Source organism: Pleurodeles waltl, chromosome 1_1, assembly GCF_031143425.1.
Source record: "Pleurodeles waltl isolate 20211129_DDA chromosome 1_1, aPleWal1.hap1.20221129, whole genome shotgun sequence".
Classification (NCBI taxonomy): Eukaryota; Metazoa; Chordata; class Amphibia; order Caudata; family Salamandridae; genus Pleurodeles; species Pleurodeles waltl.
In genome coordinates this window covers 253,509,021-253,532,856 of record NC_090436.1, presented here as the reverse complement: position 1 = coordinate 253,532,856, position 23,836 = coordinate 253,509,021, and the positions used below count along the sequence as shown (strand labels likewise).

At 42.3% G+C, this 23,836-nt stretch overlaps 1 protein-coding gene across 2 annotated transcripts in view; it reads right to left on the bottom strand.

Moving 5' to 3' along the window:
* NIM1K (NIM1 serine/threonine protein kinase) overlaps positions 1 to 23,836 on the bottom strand; it is a 320,818-nt gene that overhangs the window by 144,347 nt on the left and 152,635 nt on the right. Inside the window, exon 1 of one of the 2 annotated variants that reach the window (XM_069221498.1) lies at positions 15,980 to 16,558. The exons of the other annotated variant lie outside the window; for it this stretch is intronic. The gene's annotated coding sequence lies outside the window, so the exon portion shown is untranslated. Of the gene's footprint in view, positions 1 to 15,979; positions 16,559 to 23,836 lie in introns of those variants that run through there. 2 annotated transcript variants of the gene reach the window in all.

Here is a 23,836-nt window from a genome sequence, read left to right as displayed (position 1 = left end):
AATAAAAGTACTTGTCATCTCAATATTGCAGTGTGAGAGCAAAATTATGTTTTGGGATGCTTTTGTAATGGGAGAAAATTTAAATGAAGTATTCACTAAATGATTACGTTAACTCTTCCTTTTAATTTTCTCCCATTCGGATGTGTTGCATTTACAAACAGCAGGCCTCTTGTAGACACTGTGCCATATTAATAACTGGAAAATAGTCATTTTTATAAACGCTAGAAATTGAAAGTGAAGAAAAATATTTCTATGAAACATTAAGTCAATGTTTTTCTCTATTTTCAGTTAAGCTAATTGTATCTTCATATTTTATTAAACATACTTTCTTACTTTAAATTCCTCCCATTTAAATAAATGGCTGTATTTTTCTCCTATAAATATATTGCACCGTTTCTACAGGCCACTGGGTGCAAGATGCTTATCGTTTGTAAATGTGACACTTTGAAGAGGGAGAAAATGAAAATGCAAAGTTTTATGGATTCCGTACAAAGTTGAAGTTAACGCTTCAGTTTCATTTTCTCCCATTTCAAAGTGTCACAATGACACACAACAGGTATTTTGCTCCCAGTGGCTGGTAGACACAGAGTCATATTTATAACTGAAAAGTACAGCCATTTTTTAAGTGGGAGAAATTTAAATGTGTAAAAATGTCCCCTATCCAATTCCTCCTAGTTAACAAATGGTGGTATATGTGTGTTATGCATGTAAGAGTGCCACGTATTGCAAAAGGTATGTCCTGTGTTACAAGTACATATGACACAGGCTCTCATTCCTGCATACACATATAGCCCATTCTTACTCACACATGTTCATACATCCGCAAAGATAATTCTCTCACTGACACAAATGGCAGCCCTGTCAAATTATAGTATCTGACTCTATGGACATTAGGCTTAAAGTCAATGTAGGGAGGCATCGGAGTGTCTGGTAACACTGTGCAAGTGGTTTGGCCTTCAGTTTCTCAGGATGAATTTCACTGATCAGAAGTAGCTCTCACTACAGGAAAGTTTGGAGACCCTGCCCTAAACCTTTAAATAGATACCTTTAAGGGGTGCTTAACCCAATGAGCAATCTTCCAAGCTCACATCCAGGTTTAACGATCTTGTAGTGAGGTAGCTGGGGGGTCAGGATCATACTGGGCAAATGTTGTGTTGTGGGGGAGTTTTGGCCAAACAAGGAGCCTGTTATCGGTTAAGTGAAGTCACGGCGAGTTGTGTGTTGTTAACACTGTGCAAGTCTTTAAGGAAACTTGTGATAATGTGCTATTTGGCATTGCCCATTATTTAACAGATTTCGTATATTGAATATTTGTGGACTTGAATAAAAATAAAGAATATAATTGTTTTATTTATGCACAGGATATAATCATTATTTAATTGTACCAAGGGCTGACTATGAATTTATTGTTTAGTTCTATTATGCGTCCATGAGTCGTGGGCTATTCACAGAGATTTAAAATCTCCTTAAAATAACAGTCATATTCACTAGTATGATTATATGAGCAAGTTATTTCGTATCCATAAATTAGTGCAACTGTACAGTGCATCAAATATGTGCTGCACCTGGGTGACTTGCACAAGAGTAACACTGAAATAAGCGAGTTACTGGAATAAGTGGGCACCGACGAGAGTTTTAGAAGTTCTAACCAGGAAATTAAGATGAGGTTTCCAACCACAAAGATGAAAATCTATCAAGTTAATTGACTCAAAACACAAGCATACTATTTTCACCTCCAAAATCCTCAGACATATATTCCAAACTTGAGGTAAACCTGGAATTTCACTATAGCAAATAGTGAAGATATTCATCCGGTTATGTTTCTTATTTTCCTTACCTTTCATATACGTTTTTACTTAAATGTTCAGGAGCACTTCTCTGGCTGCACTTGAACATTTTAAATATGGGACTTACACGTGTACATCTTCCTTTCTTGGGACTATGGACCTGATAAAGTCATATTGTGATTGCAAAGCCTACGATTTGCAAATTCACAGGGTTTACGACCACAGAACGGCTGTTTGTTATATACTAAATCCATTTTGCGGCCCGGTAACCGAATCAAAAAATGGGGTTAGAAACCCATAAAGAATTGCTACTTGGAAGGGGTGTGTTTAGGGCATCCCTTCCAAATACTGATGCATTAAGAGACATTTCAATGTTTTGAGGCCGTAATACAGTTGCAAAACATTGAAAAGTTTCTGACGAGTTGGGGTGGTAACACATTTGCAAAAGAGAAGACGGGCCCCCTCGTAAATCCTTCACCTCTAGGGAAATACTGACAAATCACAAACTTAAAAAAAACACGTTTCTTTTTAAATGCTGAAGGAAAACGGACTGTATTTGCTTTATTTAAATTTTATCATCAACATGGTGATCTTCTGGCACCAGTATACCACCATTCCTGTAATGGCATCCAAATACAGTGCGTCCTAATTCACACCCTACCTGATGAAATTGTTGTGTAGGTCAGATTGAATTTTGTGAACTCACCTTTTAGAACATAGGTTGGTTCACAAAATCCTGTTCCATTAACAAAAAGTGGATAAACAAATAGTGACCACTTTTTGTTAATGGAAACTTTTGTACATCAGGTCCTTACTACTATTACTTGTAGCAAAGCACATGGGGTCACACACACAAACAATGGAGTAAAAGTACAAGCAGAGTTCTTAAACTACGCCTAAACTTACTTTTTATATTTACCAACATTCCCAGGTTTACATCTGGAAAGTTGCACCAGGCACAGATTTCTAGACGTATTCCTAGAAGGGTCAGGTGATTTTTCCTGCAACCTCCTATTACAGCTATGTAGCATTATCTATACTCTTTTAAAAAAAATCTCTACTGGGAAAATATTTTCCCCATGGAGAAAGGCTTTTAATTACACCCCTAGAAAGTCTGGGGTAATCGATTCTCCTTCCCACCGTGTGCTGAAGTAAATCTCCGATCATTCTCAAGGCAGAAAGGGATTGGAGTATAGTTTGGGAATGGCCATACATATTAATCTTTGTTAATGTTCCCAAATTTCCAATGCAAACCATGCCTTGGAATACCCACTTTCCACTCTTTTAATGGGTTTATGAGTGCACAGCTCTGTACTGATGGCAGAGGTCTCTGCCTTTATCCCTGCCATGAATCCCTTTGTGAATTCCTGAGAGGCATAAAATAGGTAAATATGGTATGGAACATATGTTTAAGATCAATTCTGCCTTTGTGAATAGGCTTCACCTTGTTTGATTTGTCGGTGGAAAATGTCAGGCACATTTTGAAACACAGATAATTGTGTGCTGGGCACACTGAAATGTGTTTCATATGGATTTTGCACTTGTTTCTTCTGACACAAACACTCAAACACTTCATTATGAGCTTGGCCCGAAGGTTGATGTCTGGTAAGTCACTAGTTCAGCCCCGTCCCAAGTGCCCGCTACCTGGTGATGAGTATGCATGTCTGTTACAGTTTTTGTCATGGGGTGCACATGGGCCTGAGAGTTTGATGAATTCCTTGCCCCACCACAAACGTTAACTATCAGTAAAAGCTTATAGAGGAACTTTGGAAGATTTTAGTGAAAAGCCTTTGCTGGTCTACACGTTTTTCTAGATGGATGGCCCGCTCACTTTCTCTTTGGGTAGTTTGTGAACACGCGTCTTTCTTCACGGGTTCTGAAAGGAATATTTTAGCAGAGGCTTGGAATTAAATGGTGCACCTTGTGACTGTAATGCTTATCCCCAGGTAAAGGAAAACTTACAGAAAACACAACATATGTGATGCCACTTTGGTCTGGATGTTCAAACGACTCTTCTAAGCCAATGAAATTATAGTTTAAGTTTAAATCAAGAAACCTACCAATTGCTTACCCTCTATTTTTCTTTATGAGAAGCCTGTATATTAAAAAGCATTTAGGAAGTACTCCGGTGAATGATGCTACTGGTTTCCCAAGCAGACATCATCAAATAAAGAGCCATTCTCAAATGTTTTTTGTTGGTCACTGCTAGCGCTGCAGGACTGGATAAACTGAACTGAATGCTCTCCTCTACACTGGCAGGCCCCTTCGAAAGTTTATCAGTTGCTTTAGAGCACTAACACATTTGTATTAAATCCTGCTCTCCAAACACATCATGCTCTCCAATTCAAACTCCTCTCTGCTGCATATCTGTAAATTTACCATACAAGCTATGCTTGCAGACAGTAAACCAGCGACCTCTACGTTCCCAATCTACTCTTATCCACTTTAGGCTGTCATTTCTTCGCGTCTGTTGTATCACCTCTACACAGATAACACTCAAGTATTTAACTACGTGGCTCCTTCTCTTCTTTGAGCTATACCCAGCTGCCTCTCTGCTGTCTATACTTGGATCCCCTCACTCATCCCATCTTAACCAAATATTTTTCCTCATTATCTTCCTCTGCACTTTGCTTGGCAGGTTACTGATTCATGGGTTCATGACTAATTCCTCCCTAAAATCTCTTCCCTTGTCGTTCTTAAGTTCGCCCTCCTCTACTTCATTCCACGTCCCAAATCTAGGTGGTCCAATCTCTACCTCGTGCCTCCTGCCATTTTAAAGTTTGTTCTGGGTAACCACATTTGGAAATACCACCTCATCTGTGCATGTACACATTTGCTGTTGAATTAAAACGAATTATTTGGATATGAACGAGTAAGATGTAGAAAATACTCCTGTAAAACCGAAAAAAAAGACAAAAAGAGAATGTTATTCTAAAGATGTTTCTATCATGCTATCCTTTTTTCTGTGTACCTTTATAATAACATGAACTATAAATCAGCCCTTAGACTTCTCTTGCCACTGGGTAGATATACTGTCAATTAAAGGTTGAGTATGCCTTCAAGTATATTGTTTGAATGTGGTAACAGGTCAGCCATCATTAGCTATTAGCTTTGTTTGCAGAGCCAGCTTTATTTTTGTTAATAGCACAACCATCTTCTTTAATCCACATCCATCACCAGCTTCTACATCCAATTACCTACAACCCCTACCTTTCTCTCCGGCCTCCCTTTCCACTCTACTTCCAGCACATGCCCCTCTCATGCCTTTTCTCTCGATAGACAAACTTTCTCCATCACGTCTTTTCTTCCTGTGCCAACCTTTCTCCGGGCCGTCTATCTCCAGCTTCTCCATTCAATTACTTACCCTCCCTTCCTCCTGTGCACTATCCTTTCAACATTCACTGCTCTGTCTTTACTCCTGGAAGTCAGCCTCTTTCCCTCCCTCCTTGTCTTTTCATCCTCTGTCCTTTCCACCTCTATAGCTTTCACCTTTTTTCTGGCCCTGTTCCCATGTCGTTTCTGCAGCACATGGTAACCTTTTTCAGTGAATCGTCCCTCTCACTCCGTGCTCCTGTGTCCCTACTCCCTCTCTTCTAGTTTTTCTTCTTCCTTCTGGTATCCACTCCTTACCTTTTTTCCTTTCTGTTGGACCTGGCTCCGTTTTGCAGAGACACCCCTAAACCTTTTGCCTCCTTCCTCGTGTTTTGCCTGACTTGTTTTTGTAGGCTTTAGGACTCTGTGCACGTTACCACTGCTGACCAGTGCTGAAGTGCAAGTGCTCTCTGTCTAAATGATATTGGAGATTGGTTATCCATGACTGGCATATTTGATTTACTAGTAAGTCCCTAATATAAAGCACCATGTGTGCCCAGTGCCTGTAAATCAAATGCTACTAGTGGACCTGCAGCACTGATTATGCCCCCTGTCATTGCAGTGTCTGTGTGTGCAGTTTTAAACTGCCATGTTGACCTGGCAAGTGTGCCAACTTGCCAGGCCCAAACCTTCACTTTTAGTACATGTGAGGCACCCCTAAGGTTGGCCCAAGGTAGCCCTGTGGGTAGGGTGCAGTGTATTTAAAAGGTACGACATGTCCAGGATGACAGTTGGGTTGTTTGTGAATTCCCTCTAGACAGTCACGCAAAGGGAGTTGAGGTGTGCCCTTCATATCCTGATGGGGTCTTCCTGGGCTAGAGTGGTGGGAGGAGCTGACACTTGCACCGGAATAGGGCTGTGACTGTCCTTACACAAAGCTGTCTCGAACCCCCTAGAGTGTGTCTAGGTCCAGGGCAGGAAAGGCAGGGTATTGTGCAAGGAAAGCCTTTCCTTTCAAGTTTGCCTACTACAAAGGCAGAAATGAGTATAAGTATTGGACCCAAACCCCAGAATTTTAGAACACTTCTGGATCACGAGGAGACTCTGCCAAGGAGAAGAGCTGAAGAGCTCGAGGAGGAGTACACTCTCTTTGCTGTGTGTGCTTTGATAGGTTGACCTGCAGTTGCTGCTTCTACTTTGGGGAGGACAAATACTGGACTTTGCTGTGTATCCTGCTTGTGAAGTTTCTCCAAGGGCTTGGACTGAGCTTGCCTCCTGTTAAGAAGTTTCAGCGACATCAAAGACATCACTTGCCACCTCCCCGGATTCTCCACTGAAGACCCTGACTTGCCATCAGGTGGAGGTGCCCACTTCAGTTCCTGGGCCTTTGGGAGTGAAGGCTGGCAGAAAAACAAGAAGAACCAGGCACACTCTAGAACTGGTGCCACTGCCTGACTCTGTGCCGCTGCTTGCACCCGAAGCCATGGTCCCCGCTGAAGTGCAGTGACTGTGACTGACCCCACAGGTCCAACGCAGCTGTAGTGCCTCTGGAGTCCCGCAACATCGTTAATCTTGCGTGGTGTGTCACCGACATCCATGACACAACTCAACTGCGGCGTCTGTGGCCCAGTGGTGTGACCACGACCTCACGAGGTTGCCCCACTGTGTCTCTACCCCCTGGACTCATTGACCCCGCCGGATCGGAAGGAACCGCCTTACTGCCAACGCTGCCTCACCTCCGCTGCCTCTGTAAGGAACCAACGCCTCACCTCCACTGCGTAGCAGTAAGGAACCGACGCCTCACATCCTGCATAGCAGCACAGAACTGACGCTGCACTGGCTCCAGTGACGCCTCATCTCCCGACTCCGTGCCACGTCTTTGACTCTGCCTCGTTTCTAAGGTATTGTACCTGGGGTCCGTGTGACTCCTTGAATGGCACGGCAGTCCCTCGCGAATGGCGTTGGACTGTTGGGAACGACTCCGTCACGACACCATGATAGCACCAGTTGGACCTATTGTATTTTTAAGTGTTTTTATTGGGATACAATATTTTAAAATTCGTATCCTAGCTTGTGTATGTTAGATTTTTGTTGTTTTGGTCTTGTTTTACTTAGATAAATACTGGCTATTTTTCTAACCTTGTGTGGTGTCCACGTAAGCATTTTCACGGTGTTACTGCGTGTGGGTACAAATACTTAACACATTGCCTCTGAGATATGCCTGACTGCTCGTGCCAAGCTACGAAGGGGATGAGCAGCGGTTTTCTTAGGAGTGTAACTCCCTTACCCTGACTAGGGTGAGGATGCCTACTTGGACAGGGTGTAAACTGACTGCCAACTGGAGACCCCAATTCTAACACTTTTCTTTCACCACACTCATATCTCTCTGGTATCTTCTAATTGTCTTGTGACCTACGATGTTCAGGGCAGGGCATGAATGCTGACCTGTAGCTTTTTCTGAAAAAGTATGTCAGACTTTTGTAGGTATGCCACGCTTACCCAAAGATAACCAGGCTAATCGAGAACATAAACATGCACACTGATATCAAGCCGTGTTACCCAAAGAAAAGGTCATTAACTTGAGGAGAAATAAGATGTAGGAGTTTGTGAGATCATCCTAAAATCAGTTGTTCTAAATCAGTGTTTCTTAACCTTTAAACTTCCATGGACCCCCACTTAATCGTCACTGGAATATGGAGATCCCCACTGAATTATTATTGGAATCCGGTGACCCCCACTGAGTCATTCTTGGAAGCCAGGGACTCTCACCTAAGCATTTTTGATAATTTGAACCGCAAAATATTAAACAAAATATAAAGAAACAAGCATTCCTCAAACAAATACACAAATTATAATATATTTTATTTAATTCACAAATATACAAAAAAATCTATTGTGCATACTATATTCTCTTTGATGTACTTGCTGTGCTCTCACAAACCAATCTGAGAACTATAACTGAATTTTTAGCCTCCAATTTCAAATTCCTACACTTTAACAAAATATTTTAACATTTTCAGTTGTACACTTTGCTTCTTTATTTATATACACTTTATTAATCTATTAATATTAATTTTCTAAGCAGTCGCAGGGGTTCCTGGACCACTGGTTAATAATCACTGGTCTAAATCACCAGTCCTGAACTGCTTCCAAACAGGAAGAAAAACCAAGTGAATGTGCGGAAGCTTCTTTGCTGAACTGTTATAGTTTCTCCTGCTCATGCTGCCTTCGGTAACTCTTCATAAACTGCTCAGGCACTCGGATTATACTAATGACCATTAAGCACAGAAGCCCTTTAGCCTTAAATTCACTTCCTATTTTATTGTTCTGCAGGCTGTGGGGTCAAATTATGATGCACGTTGTAATCCACTCAACACCTTCGTTTTATAAGGGAAACTTATCTTCCATAGTCATCAGCGAGAATGGGCTTGAGTAAAAGTAAGCTACAAATGCTGACATTAATTAGCACAGCGCACGCACGGGATACAGCTTGTTCATTTTGACAACACACAGATATGCAAAGACACAGGCTCTATGTGAAATTCTCTTCCCCATACCGAAGAAACCCATAGCCTTGATAAAAAGTCCAAGAAATCCATAACCACTATTTCCTTTTTTGGTGTGGGCATGTATGACCACGTAAGACCTATGCAAGTATGTGTGGTGGGAGATAATGAGCAAGGCTCCCATGTCTTGTTTGTGCCTGTGGTCTGGTTATGCATGTAGTTCTTGTCTGGTCTTTAAGCTGGCACCCAGGCTGGGAACATCTGTTGGTCCACTGTCTCCCAGTGTTGTGTCAGTGAGCCATCTATGGTGGTTGCATGGTCTTCTAGGTGTCAATCACCCGTACCAAGTGCATTATATACAGAACTCTCTCTGGAAGCAAAGCAGTATGTTGCAAAGAGCTCTGAGAACAACACAAAAGTCCTGAATTGTGTGTTTCTTTTTAAAAACTATGGCTTGATTTTTAGCTTATACAATATAACATGCTTCTTATGCATGCAATACGATCACTTGCTTTATCGGGCCTCCACAATTAAATGCTTGCTTATTGCTTTCATGGTATCTTTCAGTGTCATAGTAAAGCACAGATCTTCACCCTCAATAGGTTTTCAGCTGGTTCTTTTCTCAGTAGGTTGGGTCTCTTCTCGGGAACGAGTATCCTAAACCAAATGAAGGTTATCTTGTGTAATTCTGCACCATTTTCGTAAATTCTATTGTAGTTGGTCACTTGGGCGGGCCATGCACAAACTCTTGTTTTCTGCTAGCACCCAAGCTCCTTGGTCTGTCACCCATTTCTTCCTCTCCGGACCTCTCTTCTGAGTGCAGTGTATTGCTATGTTTCGTTTTGCTAACGTCAGCCCCAGAGCCACAAATAAAGATGTAAGATTCCTTTTCTTGGGAATAGACTGGAGTCCCAATAGACATTGTTCTGGGGTTTATTGGCATTTGTAGTCTTCCTGTCACTTAGCATCAGTGTTTCCTAGCAGTCATACATCTCCATTTCATTTGGTCCATATTTGTGCCAAGTATCTACAAATCTGGTCTGACCGTTCCATCATAGAAGTTTGAATCTGGTAGAAGTTCAATGTGCTGTTGCTTGTACTGGAGTATCTTAAAGCTTCTACTCTGTTTTTGTCTGTCAGTTATTGTCTGTCAGTGGTTGGGCAAGCTTATTGCTCAACTCATCTCTTGTCTTTAGATTCATTGGTGGTCGTTCATTGATAATTTGTATAGTGACGAAATGGGATGACCTCCTTCGGCCAGTTTCAACGTTATGGTTAGTGTTTCTGATTCACGAGGTTTACCCAGGAAATGTGACCAGAACGTTCTATTTTGTTTGTGTCAGTTATGCACTGAACAAAAACTGACCCGGTAGTATCCTGAAGTGCACTCTAACCCCTGCAAATGTTTTCAGCCTTTCATTCACATAAAAGTCTTCCTAACTTTTACAGCAACAACCCGTTTTCCTAGCCTTCCTTTATAGTTCATCAAGCCCTGGATAGTGTCACATGGGCAAATGGCCTTGAAAGGGCATTTTCTCCCAGTTCTCTTAGTGATCCTTTGCCATATATCAGCTTGGATCAGGTGTGTGATTTTGTTTCCCCAAACCATACATATCTGCTTCAAATCAATAAAAGGTAACCATCCGGAAGCCTTGACTCCCAGAAGGGGGCCAATACAAGCCAGTAGCTCAGGTGTTGTGGGTGCCCAGTTGGATAAAGGCATTCTTGGTCAAGGAGAGCCAGCCCCCCTCTCTAGTATGGTAGCTTTAGTGCCCCTAGTTTTACCCTGAGCGGCAGGTTTACTAATATTTGGTGCAACACAACACAGCAAGACAACTCTGCGCTGCGTCAAATGGAGAGGGCAGAAATGCGCCATACCTACTAAGATATGGCACATTCCTGCCGTCCCTTTGGGTTGACACACTTGTGGCTGCCAAGCGCCATCAAAAGTACCCTTGCACCATGGTGCAGAGGGTGTCTATATTACAGCCAAGATTGTTTTTGTGCAGGAAGGGACAACTTTCTGCACAAAAACAATCCTCTGAGGAAAAACCTGAGGAGAAACTAACATATTTCTCCTCAGTACGCCTCCCCTGGTGTTAGTAAATCTGGGAATGTGCCAAAAACCATGGATGGATATGTGGGAACACCCCACACTCCATCCATAAAACACCTTCTCAGGACAGAGCAATGACTTGCGGTGCCTTGCGTTACTCCAGATTTACTATGCCACGCAAGGTGGTTCTTGTGGCATAGTAAGTCTCACTTATGGGGTTGCATTGCCCTTGCATTACCTTGTGTGTAGTAAGGGCAATGCAAGCTGTTGGTAAATCTGGTCCTAAATGTCTTATCTTCCCAAATCAATGCACTCAGTGTCTGGTCCCATTTTGTGAAATACGTCTGTGCAAATACTCCCAAACAGCCCCTCGGATACATATAGGAACTCAGGTACTACTATCATTGCGGTTGTAGCTATTCTTCTTATCAGTGGCCGTTTTAACATTGTGTTCATATATAAATACTCCTTTTTTTCAAAACAAAAGCAAGCTTTTGGCTAGACAACAATTTATTTCTGCTACTGAATATATTTTGAGATGGGAGCCCGTGTTCACCCCTGCATTTACCTCTCCCCTAGAAGCTTTGGACTACTCAACCAACACTGCCAATGAGAGTCGAGTGCTGAAACGGCACGCAGCCCAGTTGCTCAGGACCCCTAGTAGGTTGGGCTTCAATACATCGGAAGTAAAATGTCTTAACCCCCCATTCTTGAGTCCAGTAGCTCCTGCTTTCCCTGTAAAATACGCAAATAATTCACTTAGTCCTCCTGAGGTCAGTACTCTAGTGTTAGACAGGCAGGTCCTTAATCCCCAATTCCCTCGCTCTATTCGTAGTGGTTATTCCCTATTCATAACAGGCAATATTCCTGTTGGGCCCCACCAGAGGCCCAACTCTTAGGAGTACTACTCAGACTCTTTCAAAGTCAAAAGTGTTACCACTGTACTACAAGGCAGAGCAAGTTTCCCTGGGCCTTTCGGCCCTGTGATCATTCTTACCCGCTCCCATCGGGTGGTTCTACCGGAGTCTCCTTGAACATTCCTCACTCTTTAGGACTCTCCTATCTGCCCCAATGCCTTCCTAATGTGAGCTCATGCCCCTTTCCAGTGATAGCTCCCAGAATCAAAGATCACCCTTCTCCATTCTTCAGTGTGCTGTACAGTGTACTGAAGAACAGCTCTTCCTTCCTCCAGTTTGTGTCCCAACCCCTGTCAGGATTTCAGGAATCCACAAATCTGTTTAGATGGAGAACTTTACCGCCTCATGCTCCTCCAATCAGCCCTAGGTTTGTCAAAATGAAATCCAGAGCCTTCCATGTATGTATCTGGGCTCCACCTTTTTCTCAAAAGCTTGTTACTCGTGCTGCCAAATGCAAGGTAGACATTTATTTCAGCTACCACTAAACACTCCCGGAAAAGAAGGGTGCGTTGCAACGTATTTGGGTTCTCTGCTTGTCACTTGTACATTATTGAGAGTGAGGCTGATCGCACTGTGACTTAAGGGGGCTGGAGAGCATGTGCTATGTGGGGGTTCATACTGCACTGGACCATGCCTGCCTGCCAGGGCTTCTCTGCCTCTGCATTCCCAAGCCAGTTGAATAAAGCCCTGTACGGGGGGGCAGAAAGAGAAGCACTCACTGCCAGGTCCACTCTGAAGTCCCTCTCAATAATGCCATCCAGCAGCAACACCCAGCATCAGAGGGCCATATGCTGTCCTCTGCGACGAGGTGCGCACAATGGTTAGAGGCAGCAATAGCAAGAGGTCCAAGGTTGAGACATTATTTCTCAATGAAAAAAGAAGATACTCTGACATTATTCAATGGGAGGCTCAGGTAGAGTGCATGTATAGAAAAATGGGCGAGAGCAGCTCAGATGATGTGGGAAACGTACAGGTGTCTCATGCATCAATTTTTGAAAAATGATGGTCATCTCCACTGCTGATTGAAAGAAATGTATAGCACCGGCCCTGTAGAATAAGTGCTTGTGCTGAGCTCCGGAAACCACCGGCACAAATTAAGCACGGTGGTTAGTGATTTGTGAAAAAAGCAATTAGAGAGACAGTGTAAAATGATTGTGGAATTATTAGATCACACTACACTGCAGTAGCAGCAAGTTCCCTTACGAACTGACAAAGGTAAGGAACACCCAGAACGAACGTGTTCTATGGGAATAGAGAGAGAAGACAAGCTGAATGGTAATGGTGATGGTTGTGCAGAGAAGTCAATGGTTAGGTTTGAAACTGGTGACTGGGTCAGAGTAAAGAAATAGAGAATAGTGAACAAAGAGTTATCCCAACTTTCCCAGCGATTAAAGGTGGTTAGGGTCTAGAAACCCGTTCTGTTGTTGAGAGATGGGAATGTGTGGAATCAGAAGTCGTGAGACTACTAAAATGTTTGCTAGATAATTTGGGTGATCAGAATCCAAGGGAAAGGAAAGCTGAATGTGGTAGTAATAATGGCTTTGAAAGTACAAGACTGCACACGAAACCACTGTGGATAAAGGGGTTATCAACTGTAATGTGTACAATTATTCACATTCTTTAATAGCTCTGTCAAAATGTACATTTCCTAATGGTATTTGAAATATGTAGATAACACTTTTAAATTGCTTCAATGTGGATTTGTTTGTATACATTTAACGTTTGCCAATTATTCAATTTGCTTTCTGTTTTGTGTTCCGGGAGGGAGAAGGGTTCCTTGCTGCTTGGAAAAGCCCTCTGAGAAAACCATCCTACACTAGGACTGTGACAATGTTTGATGCTTAGTTTAAGCTGCTATTGGCCTACAATTCCATGCCTGTACAGGTGTACTTAAGTAGTCGGAATTCATTCACACAACTGCTTTCTTTCAGCCTACTAACGCCAGCCTCTGAAAGGGCCCTGCACATACAGAGGCCCCGTTAGCACAGTTTCTACATTCCATCTTGTTTTTTGATTTTGTATATCCCATTTCCCACAGCTGTGACCCTTCATAATTGCATACAAACAATCTTATGTAATAATGAGGAAAGAGTATCAATCACTTATCAGGCTTATGTCGTACAAAAGAGAGTCACATAGCATGACTGACTAGATTGTAGTTTGGTTTATATATGAGCGGCATGTTATTACAGGTGTACTGTGATATGTTTTTCTAATAGGATCGTGAGCTGTGCAGGTGTAGGAAGATGGCTTTGAACTATCTGGCTTGTCGGGGAAACAGAAGAAGCGAAACGAGGATGAAAGGACGAGCTTAGAAAAGGCGGCATCTCTATTATCATATCTTTTACATCAAACAGATATGAAGAACTCTTTTATCTTTATACTATCGATTTCTCGCCAAGTCAACTCAGATCAAAGCTTTTGGCTCTGCTTCACACCCTTACTAGTTGATTATATTCACCAGAATTGCTGGATAACGGGGAGAGCGAGTTTAAAACTACTTTTAAGGTAAATAGTACATTGTGCTATATCGAGAGTGCTGTGAACTTTATATTTCTGTAATCTACTGCATCAGTTCTTAAACAATTTAGTAACCACACTGTACATTTACGAGAAGATTTACAATTATTAAAAATAGTGCGTATGCACTGGTATAACACAAAACCGCAATTTTCTTCAAACATTTGGAGAGACATGAGCCACAAAATATTCTTACTGTTGTGCCATGTAAAGGAACACAAAGAGACTACTATACACAAGTAACAACTAAACCCAATAGAAACCGTTCTTCTCCAATAGAAAGGTTTATTGACCAGGAAGCGAAAGGTCCCTAAATTTAGGGTGACCTGTGATCTTCTAAGCTGTCCTGAGGTAGGATTTTGTGCATGGGTTTGACTTGCCTATTGGATTGAGAAGGATCATGTTTGGCAGCTGGGTGAATTAGGGATCCATGACCCTGATGAAAGCTCAAGACTGCAGTGGCTTGTAGAAATGGACAGAAAACTGTTGGCCGCTTAAGAGGTGATCTGACTCATAATTGTTGTGGTGTCACCATACTGTGTTTTTCATAACATCTGTCCCCTCCTCTAAGAAAAGCAAATCGCCAGGGCTTATACACAAGGTATTTTTAGCATAGAAATCTGGAACCTGTTTTTTATCCAGTAGTAATTTATGAAGAACTCCCTCCTGTTCCAAGGTGACAGGGGGTCGAGTCCGCCGTGGTGGCATTGGTCCTACCAGGGTGAGGAGAGGAAGCAGGGGATGAAGAATGATGCTATTAGGTCTGTGAGGCTTCCTGTTCCATAAAGGGATTGATCCCCCTTCCTCCCTTCCGTTCCCTTCTTGTCTTACTTCCCACCTCCCTTTTTTGGCCAAAAGATAACATTATTGAACCCCAAATAGTGGGTCAAGGATAAACCTGAACTAGGTGAACTGCGTTGAGCGGTCGTATTTAATTGTGTTGATTCTTTTTTGAAGGGGTAATGTGACTGCTCTGTATCTTCCCCTTCCTCTCCAATGTGTGTGATGGAAGTAGCTCATAACAGCACAGCTACTAGGAAAGAAGTGACTCGCTTTATCTGGCCAATCGTAGCTTTCACCAAGAAAGGGTCTGGTGAAAAAACTGTCAATTTAAAATGTAGAGGCCAGAAATAAATATCTATCTAGGTAAATGAAGATGGGCATATAAGTATGTGTCTGCCATGTGGTGAAAGAAAACGTGCTCTAATAATGTTATTTGGAACAAGTGTACTAATGAACACAAGTTCACACATTACTACTGTACAGGATTGCTATTACCACTGCAGTGTTGCAATGCCTTGAAAAAAACACTGATTAATGCCTGCCAGAATTCATTCCATAATCACTTTACTGAAGAAAACTGCTGGGACCATGCTCCCGAGATCTAGTTTTCTCACCCCTTAAATACCTTTGTTTATAACTGTATAATGGCAGATGAAAACAGCATAGCATAACCATACACCCAGGTCTGCTAAGTGAAATATATTATGTAGTACTATGATTGCGAGAGGGGAGGAGTAAACGACCCACGCAAAATCTTCACCTCTTCCCTACAGTTCATAAGTGTAACACGTACCGTATTATGGCTGCCTATCGGGATGTAGATAGATATATGTATAAATAAATGTAGCACATGAACGTGTGGGTACCGTGCAGCTGTGGGAGGCTAGTGTACTGCAGGGCTGGCCTGTGTCCCCAACATACACCCCTTCATACACCTACGATCTTGGTTCAAGCCAGCAGTATCAGGAAGAGGAACGAGAGAATCCTAACCTGAAACATGCCTGCTTCACAGAGACCCCCCTTTCAAGTCACTGTATCCTGGGTAATATTCTTGCAGTCGTTCTTTAAAATGCAGCAATGCAGAATCAATTCACTTACCGCGCATGGAACAGCTACAGGAAAAACACTTTCCTCTTCTCACTGGGCTTTTTTAATCTGCCTGCAAAATAAAACGCTCTCCATTTCTAGAGCGCAAGGTGCACGTTCAGGCCGCGAGCCGGGGTTCTCCCACGTCGTGACTTTTCCGGCCGCGGAGGTATAAAAAAGAAAGCTGGATGCGATTTCGCCCACCTGTCACTGAAAATCCTTCCGCAGAAAACAGAAGCACCGCTAGGATTTAATTAGCAGCGCCCTCTCTCCTGCAGCGAAGAGCTGCGTCCCAGTGAATGGGCGAGCGCGGAGGCTGCGCAGGTCCGTGTGCCCGCGCGCTGCCAGCGCCGGCCTCTGATTTACGCGCGCCCTGCAAGTGCTGCCATGCATGGCTGGCTCACAGCCCCCTGGGCTACTCTTCCGAGAATTACACAATGCGTCGCTGAGCTGGTTAATTGATCTGCTACTGTAAGTCAAGGAAGAGAGCTCTGGGGAGGAGCCAGGGCGACCCTAACAAGCTACAGTAGTCCTGTCCCCACTCCTGTCCCAGCAGACCCTCCTGTTAGCCGCTAGGAAGGAAAGAAGGGCATTAACGTGTGCGGGTGATTTCGACAAGGGGCGTAGGGGGCGCAACATATGTATGAGTGGAGAGCCAGGGGCCGAGGTTGACTCTCAGAGCCAAAGTACGAGCTTTGCCCCAAGCAAATCGGTCAACAAATCACAAAAAATATATGGTCTGTACTTTAAAATAGAAAATATACATATTTTCAGCATTTCTCGGTGTCTCCTTTGAGTATATATGATTATATTTCTGATTTGAATGACATTTTTTGAAAGCACCAGTATACCCTGTTGGGTTATAGTGTGATTTACAAATACACATAACATTGCAAAGTAATATTTTTTTAACAGGAAACATCCAAGAATAAACCCCATGCCCTGATAAGGTTACCACGAGTTACGAAAAATGTGGCAGTCTGTCGTGTTTTTTATTTATTTATATAGCCTACATTGGTAATAAATCTGAATCCAAATTATTTTATATTGACCATATATAAGTGAGGTTTTTGTAGCATGCAGATACTGTTCTGGATTACTTCAGTGCGTTCTCAAAGTGGATGGTAAAGGGAAACGATACACAGCGCAGTAAAGCACTGGGACATGGATCACACAATTTGGTGAAGTAGGGAAGCCGGGATTTGAGTCCAATGCATACTATGTAGGTCAGTGTCTGAAGGGTTCAACTTGCTCTCTTTCATTTAACACCAAAGGCCAATGTTTTTTGCTCAGTTGTTGAAATAATGTTATTCAATTAATATTAACACATGAGGTTCAAGAAATACATTTACCACTTCTTTAATTAAGCTGATACATATATACACGTGCATTGTCAAAAGAGTTAAAGGTGTGATTTTCAGTATAGAACATTGCAGATACCGATGATCAAACATAGAAACAGAACATGCCTGTCTGAAATCATACTGCACTATGAGAGCAAGGTCACTGAGGTGTTGAGCCTCACCTAAAATGTACATTTTTTTATGACAAGTTAGCCTACCCAGCAGTGCTGTGCCTTACTCTTCAGGTTCAACCTTGCTTACAAACAGACAACTTTTAGGTCCACAATCAAATAATTAACAAAATAAACAACTCTTGGGGGGCCCCAAAGAGTGTATTCTTTACTCCTAAGGTTACAAGTGCTTAAAGGAGACTTAAGCAATTTGCAGCATGGCTACAGAGACATGCTCTGTCTGCAACTGTTTCATCTCCAGTTTCCATTTCAAAATGTGGGGACATGTTGTCTGCAGCCCCGGACTCCAGATTTCTGCAGGGGATAAAGCCTCCATGCCTTCCACAGTTCCTACACCCAAGACCTAGATTTATGTTCTGCTGCTGAAAAGGTCACAAGAGCAGCTAACGCCTATCAGCGTAAACTGCACTTACTAGTGAAGTGGTGTGACAGAGAACCATCCAGGAATGTGCCATGAAGGGATGCGCCTCAGCACAGAGTTAAGAGTCCGATTTTTGATGTTTGAAGTTCTGAGCTGTGCTATCTGAGGCACTAACTAACTCAGAGACATTCTGAGTTAAATGCATGCACTTGAGAAAAAGCAATCGCATCAAAACAGGTTCAAAGCTGTGCCCTGCGAAAACACACATTTTGTTGATATGGCCCTTAATGGTATTTGGCTGTCCGAACCAAGTACCAATGGTACCAACACATGCAAAAAAACAAAACACAAATATATGTTTACAACCACTAGATGTCATTTTTAGCCCGCTTCATAACGTTGGAGCATAAGCAATGGAACATTTGTGTCAGGGTGTTTTTTACTCCAGAAATGACCTATTGGGAAAAAGTTACCCTCACAATACGAGAAAATATAAGCAGTAACATGATGGTGTGTTAGTTTTGGAGATTTCCTAAATACCTTGCACTAAACAAAAGTTCGTTAACAAACATGATTGTAAAAGCAAAGCAAGACACTTTCAACAACAGATCTAAACTCATTCTCAAAGGGAGTAAACAGCCAAACAACATTGTATCAAAGACCATTCCCAGGGTTCCTGAATCCATGAGCAAATACTTTGTGTGGCGTTCTTTGAGCAGAAAGTGATGCCGATTGATCTATCCGTTTCTCCGGGGTCACACAATATAGACAATGGTAAAGTAACACACAAAGGTCCTATAGCTGCACTACTGTGCAACAATGCTACTAAAACATTGACAAAGGCAATAGATCTTACCTTTGCCAATGTTTGTTGGCAATGCTATCGCCCATAGATCTATCTTAGCCTTGCTATTTATTACTTTGTGGATTTAACATGGTAACAGGGAAATAACCAGAATCACGAGCAAAAACGACATTCCTACCAATGCTCGGAAGGCTTGGCAGTGTTTTGAAATACATGTCACTCCGATGCTGCCGGCTTCGCACATTGTTAGGGTTAAGGCCGGCCACAGTGAACTGTCATGTAATTCATACGCGATGTCGTCTGGGTCTGAAGCCAAATGGTCATGTGTTCTGTAGACCTAATTTCCCAGTCATGGAACCTCCATCGATGTCATTGTCAGGACAACGGTTTTTTGATGTTATTTCCGTTGATGCAGTAAGTAATATGCTAATTAGTGATCATGAAACCGGAATTATCCTATTTCTTTTTGGTCATGGAATGTTGGCAGGTATGGTTTTCCTATCCACAGAACCAGAGAGGGCCGAGCAGATGCCACATGCGGTTTGCCAGGCCAGAGACAAACCCACCTGAGTAGCATGAAATTGAACTAAGATTTTAACAGCGGTCAGTGAACGTTTTAAGTGTCAGTGAGAATGGATGACACATGACTTTATAAGCTCAGCTAATCACAACAATATGTAAAATAAAATGGTCTGACTATACAACGAAGTTACAAACTAGGGCTCAACCTGTCAGAATACATTTTCATTAAACTAACTGTCTCATGTACTTTTTAAAATCTGGATTTGTGTCAGAAATAAATAGTGCCATACGATGCGGACTCGGCCATGCCACGCTTGAAAAGTGTGGTTAGCAGCAAGCCTCTAACCCACCCGACTAACCTCGCTCTCAGTTGCTGACAAATGCGCCATTTCTGGCACAGGTAAGATGTTCCTTATCAGGTCTGTTTGGCTAATACTCCGATATTAATTAGAAGCAGTCAATAAGCCCGACTGAAGGGCATGCCAATTAAAAGCACTCACAATTCCCTCCGCCATATGTTGCATCTGCTTTAACATGTCCAGATGGCGGTCCCTAATGTAGAATTGTTTGAACAATTAGTAATGCTCTTAGGACTCTGTGCTCATCCTCAGAGAACACACATACACGTGTATCTGCAGAGACATGACCTGCAAGGAAACAGTAAGGGCGAAAGCCTCCAAAAATCTAATTTCACTGAGCACAACCATCAACAAATTATTTTGTTTTATTTCCTGGCAACGTGTATACTGATAGTTTGGTCTTAGCTTAGTTATTACTAACAAAAGGACGGCGACAAACAGACTTCTACGGACAGTTTTCACATATAAATCTTTCTTTTTAGCGAGAACCATCTCTAAAATGTCTTTGAAAGCAGTGTGACCATATGGTTCCACACGAAGGGGACACATTCCAGCAATGTCAGTTCTTCAACTCCAGTGGGCACTGCCCTGATGTGATAACCTTGCAAAAGCGTTGATACTGCCGCACTGCCCAATGCGTCACAACCTCCTGCTAGCGTTTGACACAGTGGTCAAACCATTCTAATCAGTTGTTGGCACTTGGAGTAAGAGGCAAAGCAAAGTATTGGACTGGATCAGGTGATTCCAACAAGTAGCACATAAGTTACAGTAGCTCTCCGTGGTCAGCCCTGCCTACTAATGTGGAAGCATTTGCTAGGTTGAATTAATATATGTATAGCAAAAGTAAAAAGCACATATTTGAGATGAAAATGTATGTATTTTCAGAACTCATAAGCTGATCTTTGGAGAAAAATGGTTGAATGTTAAAAATGCATTTAAAGCTATTATTTAAGTGATAAATCATGTGGTGCTGGGGGGACATATTACTCATATTATTACCTTGGGGTGCTACTCAGATTACAGCTATGGCTGTTATGTATCACTGATGAAGAGGCATTCAAATTGATAATTATTTTTTTTCACTTTACTGCTGACAACTCTGCTGGATGCACTGACGTGATCACTGTTGACAATATTGGATGGGGTGGTCACTATTACACCGCCAATATTAGTAGCTCTCCGTGATTTTTATTGAACATTAGTAGCTCTTATAACAGAAGAGGTTGGAGACACCAGAACTGGATAGATGAATAACAAGCTGAACCCTAACGCACCAAAGACAGGCATCATCATTGCAGGACATTAGTCTGCAGATCAGTTTGACCTATGTTCTCCAAAGGACATGCCATACAACAGACTTCCTACCAAAAACCCTTGGATCAGTTAATTGGCAAAGAACTACATTGATCCACAAATCGCAGCCAAAAACCAAAGCTAGATTCGACATCCTGCCACTGTCAAAGATGGTGTTCTGTTCGCCAGGCCATCAATGGTTAATGTTGTAAATTTCCTTTTGTGCCACACATGGATAATGTAATGATTTATACAGATGAAAAGAAAAAAAGAGGGTAGAATAACAAAATGTATTCCCGCCACTGGTAATAACTCTGGAATGGTTTAGAGTCTACTGGTTTTAGCCCACAGTGCAATTTTGGGCAAGAATCACGATCATGTAAATTAGGCTTCTTTGAGTTCCAATATGACTGCCGGGCCAGGTCCACTCTGAGAGGGAAACAAACAACCCCAGACTGTTATCTCTTCTATATGGGGCGTGTCAGAGTGGTCTGGCAAGCATGATTCCAAAAGAAGGTGGGTAGATTCATATCAACCAGCTGGAAATTGTTGTACGTCACATATCATCCCATCCGCTTTTGCCCACTGTGCTACACCAAGCTTGTTCCTACTACAATAGCAACAGTCAGCCAGTGTTTGTTAGGGCAGGTCCCCTCTGAAGGGAAACAAATACCACAGACCAGTTTCAGCCTAGTTAGGCTTCGTCAGTGAGGTGAGCTTGAGTCCTTTATTTATGTAGCGGTTAGACCACATGTATTTGCACTATAGAGACACTCGTGTTAAAGTCATGTGGTTAATGCCCTTTATAGTGTACACTGGCTGCCTTTTGAATAAAGCCCCCATATCCAGATCTCCATGTTACACCTCTAGCAAATTACTGAAAACTTTCAATATTCATCTGCTGAACGCCCAAAATTACAGTAATTTAATCAAATGAACAGCTACTTGTGTTTGCGCACACCTAACCCTAAAACCCGGACAAAGAAGGCCAAAGCCAACACATTTAGCAGTAAAACCAATTGGCTTAGTCAATGCTTTTTTGGGTTATACAGCCACTGCAAATGGGCAGGCATCTGCGGAAACCATCCGGGAACTGGATTTGTTAAAATATTACTAATGCTTTTAAAGATGACCATTCTTGCTGAATGATCGGGGTGGGAGACAGGGGGTTTTCCAGCCACCATAGTGCTATGTGTGCAACTAATTTATTTTGGATCACTACAGTATTTATTTGTCAATAATCCATCTTGTCTTCCTTGAGGGCCTTCAAATAAAGCAGAGGCCATCATCTTTTTCTATAAGTTATCCTCTAAGCAATGTAGAAGTGGGAAAACCTTCTTGAGATTTTAGCTCATATTTTATCCTGGGGACCTTCATTTATGACGTGGATACTAGTTCTTCAAACTGCATGCTTTTGCTCGTTCTGGTATTGGACACTGGTGCATTCACAAGAATCTACAACGGTATATATGTGCTCACTTCAGCACCCAGACATTTGTGGTGTACATTTTGCACTGCCAATGTCTTTAACCATATATAAAGTATTAGTTCTAAATTCATACATGGCCAACATTTATTGGGTATGTATGTAGGTGGTATTTCTATAGCACAAACCTAGCAAAATAATAGCAAAATGCTATACATGATCAAAAACAAGCATAAACTCAACAAGCTAATGGAGAGGTTGCTGGTTTGTTTGTGGTGTAGCATTATTGACAGAGGTGTGTCTTCTACTTTTTCCTAAACTAAAGTGGTCCTGATGGATATGGGGGGGGTGTCCAAGAACTAGGATGTGTTGATGGAAATAGCCTTGTTTTCGTTTTTTTCACACCTCTTAGACTGCAATCTGATGCTGTCCTGGCTGTTCGTGGACCAAGAACCACCAGAGATTAAGAGCATGTCTGCCAGATAAGTAGGGGTGCTACTCATAATGGCTTTGCTTGGTTTGATGATTTTGCAGGCTGGCAAGTGGAGCCAATTGAATTCCATAAGGATGGGGTGATTTGATCATATTTCGTCAGGCTCTGGGGTGCCAGTGTGGAGTCTGGAAGGACGTGGAGCAGGGTAATACCACCATTAAAATATAAGGGTATGAGGGCTTGAACAGCAGTTCTCAAGTCTCTTTCTGGAATAAATGGTTTTACTTTCTTAAAAAAAAGAGAGCTGGTACCAGGCTGTCTCTTTTTTGGCAATATATTTCTTGAGGGTGAGGTTGGTGTCCAGAGTGAATCAAAGTGACTTGACATTCAGTAAAAGCAGAAGTTCGAAAACATCAAGTTTCATGCCGTTTGAGTCGAGTTTGCAGTTTCTTCCTTGCTATTCTTGCATTTAACAGGAATTCTACCATAGCTGGGTGAGCTTCAGGTAGGCGTTGGACATTCAGGTCTGGATGATTGGCACGTAGTGTTAGAGGAACTAGATGGCTGAAACAGGAGACTTTCAGATAGAGTTGTCTATCATCAGCATGTTAGTGCATTTTTAAACTGTAATGATTGAGTAGAGCCCCAAGGTGCTGTATGTAGAGGTTGAAGATGACAGGAGAAGGTATGGAAGCCCAGGGAACTTCACAAGTGATATGGAGCTGTTTGGATCTGAAGGTGCCGATGTGAACACACTGATGTTGGTAGGGAAGGTAGAAAACCAGTGAAGGACGTTGCCTGTTAATAGCATTTGAGACAATAGGGAATATATGAAGGTAGGATGGTAGGCTGTGTCAAATGCAATTGAAACATCCAGCAATATCAAGAAGCATGGCTCATCTTCATCTATGGTCAGGAGAGCATCGTCTGTGATGTATAAGGTCGTGGTTTCCGTGCTGTAGGGTGATCTGAAGCCAGACTGGTAGTCGTGCTGAAGATGGTTAGCATAAATGTGATCTTGGAGTTGAATGTAGGCTGCTTTTTCAATGATCTTGCCAAAGAATAGCAGGTGAGTGATGGGTTGGTTGTTGGCGTGGTTATCAGAGTTTTGTTTGGAGTGCAAAGATTTGGCTTGT